The sequence below is a fragment of the Dasypus novemcinctus genome, chromosome 15 (genome assembly GCF_030445035.2).
Source record: "Dasypus novemcinctus isolate mDasNov1 chromosome 15, mDasNov1.1.hap2, whole genome shotgun sequence".
In the NCBI taxonomy this organism is placed as follows: Eukaryota; Metazoa; Chordata; class Mammalia; order Cingulata; family Dasypodidae; genus Dasypus; species Dasypus novemcinctus.
Window position 1 is genome coordinate 9,122,490 of NC_080687.1, and position 8,791 is coordinate 9,131,280.

Sequence of the window (8,791 nt, forward strand, 5' to 3'; positions counted from 1 at the left end):
TTAGAGGCAGGGATGAGGATTGCCTGCTCGGCGCGTGGAGCCTTTTGTGCACTGCTTGGCCCGTGGTAAGTTGGGGAATGTCGGTGCCCCCCTGGAAGATTCCCCTGTCACTGGGCATGGCTTTCCCTTTGCACCTGTACCTTTCTCACCAGGCCAAGCCGCCTCAGACTGGTCTGCGGGTCTCCCCCACCCCGCCAGCCTCTCCACGCACCACAGCCCCGTTAATCTGCTGCGAACCCCACTTTGTATGCACGTTGTTATCTCCTAGGCCCAAACATAGTTAACATAGGTGTTCAAAACCCTCCCAGGCGGGCTTCCTGTCCCCCCACCCCCGCCCTCCTCATTGCTCTCCAACGCCCGCGTGCCTTCTCAGCCCTGCTTCCTGCGGGGCGCGGGGCGGGGGCTCTCACTTCCTTTTCATCGCCTCCTTCAGGCTAGTGTTCTCTCCTCTTGAGCCCAGAGTGGTGACCGGTGGCCCCACTTCCTTGCCACTGATTTGATGTTTCCTGGAAGTGGCTTTGCCTTTCCCACCCCGTTTGTCCTCACTGGGCCTCTACACCTCGGCGGCGTCTCCAGGGCTTTGCCCCTGTGGTCCTCAGAGCAGCGGGTCTCCAGGAGGTGAGGGGGCCTTGCGCACAGACAGGAGCGGGCTGGCTTCTGTCAGCAGGGCTGGGAGGGACAGGCTCGTGTGGTTATAGTACTGACTGTCCAAGGGCAGGGTCCTCACTGGGACTGGGATAAAGTCAAAGTCAGTTCAGGAAATGGTGCTCGTTTAGGAGGGCCTCGCTTTTTCCAGGGACTTCTTTTTTTTAGGAGGTACCTGGGATTGAACCTGGGACCTCATATGTGGGAAGCAGGTGCTCAACCCCTGAGCTACACCCGCTCCCTGAGGTCTTTTATTCAGCACATGTTTGTGAGCCCCTGCTCTGCAGAGGTGCCATGTTCAGACAAATGAAAGCTTTCAGATCGGAAGCACTGCTGCGGAGTAAGGTGCTGGGGCGTCGGGAGACACCTCCTCTGCTTTTCCTTTGAAGCTTTTTGGGTGCCAGTGGTTTGCCCCAGCTGTCGTCCACTGCCCAGGCCACCAGGACACACCCAGCCACTAAGTCGAACAGTCACCTTGAATTGTTTTCAACAAACGCCCCCAGATAGAACTCTGGTAACTGGGTGACCTCCCAGCCAGGTGAAAGAAAGACAGCGTGGCAAGGGGTTCTCCCAGGAGGCTTGCGGGAACGAGGCGGTCTCGGGCTCCCAGGGCTGACAGAGCAAAGTACCACAAGCTGAGTGACTTGGAAGAATGGAGATTCATTGTGCCACTGCTGGAGCCCAGAGGTCCAGTCAAGGTGTCGGCAGGACCATGCTCGCTCTGAAACTGTGAGCGAGACTCTCCTTGCCTCCCCCTGACTTGCAGTGGTCACCTGCCATCCTTGGTGTCCTTGGTCAGAGATGTGGCATGGAACCTCTGACCCTCTGTGTCTGCTCTCCTCCCCTTTCTCTCTCTCACTCTCTTTTTTAAAAGATGTATTATTTATTTCTCCCCCCTCATTGTCTGTGCTTGCTGTCTGCTCTCCACTTGTCTTCCCTTTCTCAGCAGTGCTGGGAGGTACCCAGTCACCCGAGCCACCTGCGCTCCCTGCTTGCTGCATCTCTTTGTCATGTCAGGTCGCCATCTTGCTGGGTCTCTTTCGCTGCGTCACCTTGCTGCATCATCCTGCCACACACATCTGCCACATCATCCTGTCACGCCAGCTCGCTGTGTTTCTGTCTCACTGTCTTGCTCATGGGGGCACCGGGAACCAAACCCGCGACCTCTTGTGTGGAGGTGGGCACCCAGCCGCCTGTTCCACGTCTGCTTCCCTCCTCCCTCTTCTTAGAAGGACTCCAGGGATATTGGACCAGGGCCACCCTTTATCAGAGTCGTCGCACCTCAGCCTTGCATCTTCAAAGACTGTATTTCCAAATAAAGTCACATTCCCTGGGCCGGGGGGTCAGTTGAACATGTCTTTTTGGGGGACACGATTCACCCCAGAACAAGCCCTAACCTTGTTCTGGCCCCTCCAGTGGCTGCCGGGCTGCTCGGATTCACTGCAATTGTGTGTCTCGGGGTTGCTTCAAGGCTACCATGGAACCAGAGAAGGGGAGTTGTAAAAGGCCTGGTTGAAATGCCTGAGTTCACTGTTCTTGCTGAGATTTAGCCATTTTTCTTGAATAAATGCTTCCCATGTTGCTGCAAACCTTTGCATGATTTCAAGAATTTGAAAGAGTTGATTCCGGCCATCTTTGCCGGTTTTCTCGGTGCTTTGTGGAGGAGAAGGTTTACAGACGCCCTTGCTCCGACGTTTTCACTGATGCCCGATCCGACCTGATGCGTGTTCTGGAAGAGCGCCCTGGCCTCACTGAGCGGGGAGCAGTGGGTTTGGGAGCTGAGATGGGTCAGACAGCTTCATGGTCAGCAGGACCGATGGTGGTGGCAGAGGGGTGGAAACTACCCCAGCTCACACGGACCGCTGGGGCTGCCAGGCTCCGTGCCAGACACGTCCTGTACTTCACTGTTAATTATGAGGTACCTGTCCTCGGACTCGTTTTAAAGATGATGAAACCATCTGTTCATTGTGTTCTTCCTCTTGCCCTTGGTACCGGAACCTTCTTTTCATTCGGTTACCACACACGTTTGGCTCAACCCAGCCCAGCTCGTCTCCACAGTGTCGTATTGCTGCAATCTGTGGTTATAGCTTTTAAAGACTTAATAAACTGATGTGTTTTTCTATCACCAATGAAAGAAATGAGAATTTCCACTTGGCGCCGTTTTTCTGCCATCCTGTTTTTGTTCTTGTTGTAGAAATCAAGCAGAAAAATGTCGCTGCTCGTTTCTTGCCAACAGCTCATGCCATTTCCAGTCCTTGTGAAGAAAATCCATTGTTCTCTGCAAATTTTATACAGACATTTGAATTATTATTTGCTGAAACCTTCCCCGTTCTTTCCTCTGACGCATGTAATTCTATGATTGAAAAAGAAACCACTTTTCCCACCTCAAACAAAAATCAGCTGTTACTGTGTCCTTCATAATATCACCACACCTTACTTGACAACAAGATATTAATAAAATAGATGAAGACTTTCCTCCCATATGTCATAGACCTTTAAATGAAAAAAAAAAAGATGATTTCTTTACTATTCCTGAGCTTAAATACCAAATGCAAAGCTTACTGTAGTAGATTGAGTTATTTACCTGAGAAAAATGTTTTTAATTTTAATTCCTATTTCTCTGGGGGCAGATCCATTATAAATAGGATCTTTTGAAGATATTATCATCAGTTAAGGTGTGACCCAACTGAGTGAAGGGGGGCCTTGGTCACGGGAGGCCTTTAAAGCAGAAGAAATTTGGACAGTCAGCAAGAGGTGGGCGGTACCTGGGAGAGAAAGGAGAGGATGTCGCCACGTGGCGGGAAAGCCAAGCAACCACATGGATTGCCTGCAGCCAGCACCAGAATGCTGGACTTCGGGGAGAGAGCAAGCCTTGCCAATATCTTGAGTTTGGACTTCTAACCTCAAAACTGCGAGCCAGGAAGTTCCCATTGTTTACGCCAGCCGTTGTGTGGTACTGGTGATAGCAGCCTGGTAATGGAAGACACAGAGCTTGCCCTTCCGTCTACACACCAGCCGGGTGAGGAAGCTGTTTTGATGCCATTTTATCAATGAGGCACCTGAGGCCAAAGACGTGAAGAGCTTGTGTAAAGCCACACACCAACACAGCCAGAAGCGGCAGAGCTAGGGCTACTGCCCCCCACTGACCCTCCCACCACCAGCACCACTTCCCAGAAAGTTTCTTATTCTCTGCGTTTGTGCATTTTGCACAGGTGTCACAAATTGAGCCAAAACATCCCACGCTCCTTTTTGTTTGTTTGGCACCAGTGTCTATTTCAGGGGGACGAGCCTGAGGGCCTGGGCCTACCCAGTGGGGGCCGGGGACCTCCAGCTTCCCATTTGGCCTTCGGGCTCTAGAACGTGTGTCCAGCCAAGACAGCCTGTCCCCGAAGGCCTCCTCAGGCCTCACGGGCTGGTTGCATTTGACCAGGTGCTCTGAGCAGCAGGAGGCACCATCTTCGCCTGTCCTGTGCTGAGCCGCACCACGACGTAAGCAGTGAAAGTGTCCTCAGCCCCTCTGGGGCCGTGGCTCATCATCACCTGCTGTGGGAGGGCGGATTTGGTCACTGAACCCGCCTGGTTGGCCTCTGCAGTGGACGGGCCTTCTTCTCATTGCCCTGGCAACCCTGTGAGGAATGAGGCCCAGTCATTCCGTTACAGGGGTCCTCGATGCTGACCACAGGGTAGCTCTTGATGAAGCTCTTGTACAGCTCCCCAGCCTCTCCCCAGTGATGTAGCACGTGGGGCCACCAGGCGACACAAAGTCAAGGTCGTACTTCCCATTCCAACAAACCCAGAAGCTGCCATGTCTGGGCTGATCACCACATTGTTCGGGTGACCCGCTGCCTGGGTGGCCGTCTTCAGCAGCCCAGGGCTTCGTTCTCCAGCACGGCCAGTGTGAAGTCGCCCCAACACCCACGTTGGTGGCATCCTTCCCGTGTGGGCCTTGATGACCCCGTTGAGGTGGTGGTAGAGCTCAGCACCCATGTGCATGGCCTCCGAGAAGGAGCTGGTGCCCATGGGCAGAGCTGTGAACTCCTGATTGGCCGCTTGTTTCCAGCACAGGATCCGGTGTTGATCCCACGGGAAGATAGCCACTGGGAGTACGGAATCTGGTTCCCAGGAAGATCTGCGATGTGCCACGAAAGCTGGATCCCCTTCTTGGCTGCACCTGCCTTACACACCCAGGATGGCCCCAAACTGGGACTTATTCTTGGTCCCACTTAACACAGTCATAAATGTATCAACTTTTCCTTCATCCTTGATTTCCCTAGGAAAGGTTTTCTACAGGGCCATAGCTCATCAGCCTTCTCCCTAGCTCTTCCGTGCTTCATTTTTTGCCTCCAATTTTAATAAAACGTGTATTGACTACTAAAGAAAAACCGTACAGATACATGTGCCCAATTGCACTAAGAGAAACAGGATGATGTAGGATGGTTCATTTTTAAGACTTACAGCCTTGACTTAGAGCAGACATTTTGTATCATTTGAAAGTTTTTGATTATGCAACACCACGTAATTACAAAATTTGGGCTGTGGTAGCTTGACAAATGAGCAAGTCAGGAGGCTCAGGCATAAGGAAGACATTCATGCCGGCAAATCACTATTTGAATTAAATCTTAAATTTTTTCAGGCTAATATGGGATATTCTCTCTAGAACAGGTGTTCTTTACCTTTTTGATCCACAGACCCCTTTGCCAGGCAGGTGAAGACCACAGACCTCTTACTATGTCCATACTATACTGTGTATTATTTAATAAATAGATCACACCCACACCAACATGTCCCGATAAGAATACTGTGTTTTTGAATTTCAATTCAAGCTCACGGACCCCTGGTTAAGAACCCCTGCTCTAGGAGGTGAGTGGGTCAGAAATGATTTAAAGGTGTTTGACAGACCCTGGCAGCACTCCCCTCCTAAGTCTATGGACTGAATAACTCATGATGGATTTTGACACAGTTCTTGGCTTAGTCACCAACTTACTCAGTGAAACTGGACAGGTCACTGACCCAGGGATGGCCGCCATCAAGGCTCTCCCCAGCCAGGCGCGAGGAGAGGACAGCGGCAAGCAGAAGGCTGAGCAGGTGAAAGTTTGGGGCCAGGTGCGGAGACACTGCCAACGTCAGCCCTGCAGCTTACAATGGACTCTTCCATGGGTAGCCTGGGACTAGGAGGACTATGTTAGAAGAGAAGCATTGGATGCAGATGGGTCCCCTAAACCAGTGGTCCCCAGGTTAATTTTATCAAGGGCTGCAATGGAAAAGTCTAATTATTTAGATTGTGCTCTACTGGACTAACATCCTATGCACTTTATAAAACATGCACGTATATAGACATTTCAAAGGAGATTAAAAATAGATATAACCAGAAGTCCTATTTTTCCCATAACCCAATGGGCCCTCGTAGATATCCCCTGGGGTTCAGCTCCCCTGCCTTTGGACATCACTGCCTTTCTGGCTCCTGTTAACTCTCTGATTCCTATTTTTTCTAGATGACTTTCCCTCGGAATCCACCTGCACATCAGACTGACACATTCTTTCCTTAGCTATTAACACCTTCAATCGATTACAGTTCCATCTCCTTGTCTCAGAGCCCTTCTCTCTTTAAGGAGACTTTGTCTCTGTGCCAACCATCCTGTGTTGATTTATAGTGTACCTCTCAGCCACCGGATTTCCTCCAGCTCTAAGCCCTTGAGGGCACATTCAGCTTTCCATCAGGCCGACTGCCTGTGCTTCCCATTGGTTACTTCCCGATTGCTCCTTGGCACACTTTTCACTCTTTTTCACATAAATTTCCATTACCCCACTAAGCTCTTGGTGGACATAGCCACCAAGAGGATTTGGATTATGTCTTAAGCCTGTCTGTTTTCCTAGTGCCAAGCATGGCGCTTGGGGTCAGTGGGAGCATCATAAAGATTGTTGATAACATTCCACATTGTCACCCTGTGAAATAGAAAATTCACAGCTCACTGTTGCTTTAGAGATCATGAATTGTCTTGCAACGAAGCATAAAAATAAATGTGATCTTAATACCATTTTGCAAAAAGTCTGTGCACTTTGAGAGCCTTCCTTGTTACCTTCTTAATAGTCCTCAAGGAATAAAAATACATACAATTAGTCATGACATTTGGCTGTGATAGCTGCCAGTGCATGGCCCAGGGCCACTGGCAAGGGGCATCAGGCCCTAAGCTCATCCCCAGAGGCTGCAGGTGAAGTGACCCACAGGTGCTGCCTGAACCGTCATGGAGAGAGGAGAAATGACGCGGTCGGGAACTCTAGCGGAAGTTGTCTTGTTGAAGAGGTCAGAAGACCTTGAGAAGAGGAAGCCTCCACCTAACGCCCACAGGAGAGGAAACTAACCACGCCTGAGCATCTAGTGTGCACCAGGCCTTCTAATCCTCATACCACCACCGTGAGGCGGGAGACATCTCCATGTCACAGATGTCACTGCAGAGTTGCTAGCATGAGTCCCACACACTGGTTTTGGCTTAGCAGCAGGAATTTATTGGCTCATGGTTTTAAGACCAGAAGTCCAAAATGAAGATATCAGCGAGGCTCACTTCCCCCCGGAGTCTCTAGGGTCTGGCGCTGGCTGCCGCATCCTTGGGCTGCTTGGCTTGCGTCTTGCTCCATCACCTGGCAATGTCCTACCCTTCTGGGTCCCACTGACTTGGACTTGGCTTCTCCCTGTGGTCCTCTCTGACTCCTGACTTCTGGTTTGTTGTCTTCCTAAGGCCTCCAGTAAAGACCCGTGCTCATTCGGATGGGCCACACCTTAATTTAAACTAGCATCTTTAAGATTCACAGTACGTTCACACCGCCAGGAAAGCAGATTAAGATTAAGGACCAGCTAAACTGGGGTACATAATTCAATCCATCAAACAGGGGTTAATCTTTTTTTCTTTTTTCAATTTCACATAGCTAGTGGGTGAGTGGAGGAGCCAGGGTTTGAACCAGGGCTGGATTACTGCGGCGGGAGGTAAACTTTGTCTGGCCTCCCACCTGGACCTGGTGATTCCACGTAGGGCCTCATTTTCTTGCATCTTTCCCTGACTCTCCTATCTCTATCAAAAAGTGTCTTTGTTCCATTGCCTGGTGAAGCTCTCGCCTGGTTAAGGAAGGCTAGTGGTTCAGAGGTGTTAGTTAGGGATCATGGACTGAGAACCCTCACTGGCACTCTATGTACATTCTAACATGGGCCTCTTAGAGACCTACCTCTCATAAATTTGGAAGGCAATAGCTCAGGGTGGGCCAGCCTTTGGAGCTTTCTCAGATCATGCCACACCAGAAGCTGCCTCTAGCAGCTCATACCTAGGCATGTTGGATTTTGTCAGGTGTAAGTCCTGATGACAGTGGGAGATTAATTCTGGGCTGCTCTACGCTCAGCAGCGCTTACCTCAGGCTGTGATGGAAAGACCAACACACTGGAGAGCAGACTCGACTTGTTGCTTACTTAGGAGGAGATGTGGTTTCTGTTTTCACAGAGAAGTGTCTCTCTTCGTGCTGCCCCTCCCTTCCTGTTGAATAAAGAATTTGGAGTTGTGGGGGCACTTCCTAGGACTTCAGAGAACAGTGCCTGCAGGGGCCCTGGGTGGTGGTCTTCCAAAGACTCCTCCTATAAGTGCATTACTCAGTAGACTGGAGTTTCTAGGGCACAGCTGCCATTCGGGGCCTTGGTGTCTTAGGGGGCTCTTATATGCCCAGCTCTCAAACTGGAGGGGCCTTAGACCTTTTGAGGTCCTGTTCGAATCCTGCCCTCAGGGCTGTCTAAGCCAAGGGAAAATGGTCGGCCTGCTCTTCTGAGGTCCATTAAGCCTTAACCAACTCAGTCTAATGCCCAACCCATCAACAGTAAGAGTTGCTTTTTGTGTGCAGCAGCCCATGTGAGGTTCATTGGTGGGACAAATGGAAGGCACTGTCTCTGACACTGAAAAATCACAGCAGTTGTGATTGACCCTCTGAGCACCAGGTCCTGAACACCAGGATTCCATTTTCTCCTCATGCCCGTGAGAAAGGTCCCATTTTACAGGTTTAGCCCTTTCTTTTTTTTTTTTTTTAACAGATTTACAAATTTGTCCCCATTTTTTAGATAAGGAAGCTGAGGGTCAGAGACAATGAGTTTCATGGCTAGTTAGTGAAAGAGCCA

The 8,791-nt window shown here is 50.5% G+C and overlaps 1 pseudogene; it reads right to left on the reverse strand.

Annotated features, from left to right (window-relative positions):
- Positions 1-595: 595 nt before the first annotated feature.
- On the reverse strand, positions 596-5,672 carry LOC111760640 (beta-enolase pseudogene; annotated as a pseudogene).
- Between the last annotated feature and the right edge of the window lie 3,119 nt (positions 5,673-8,791).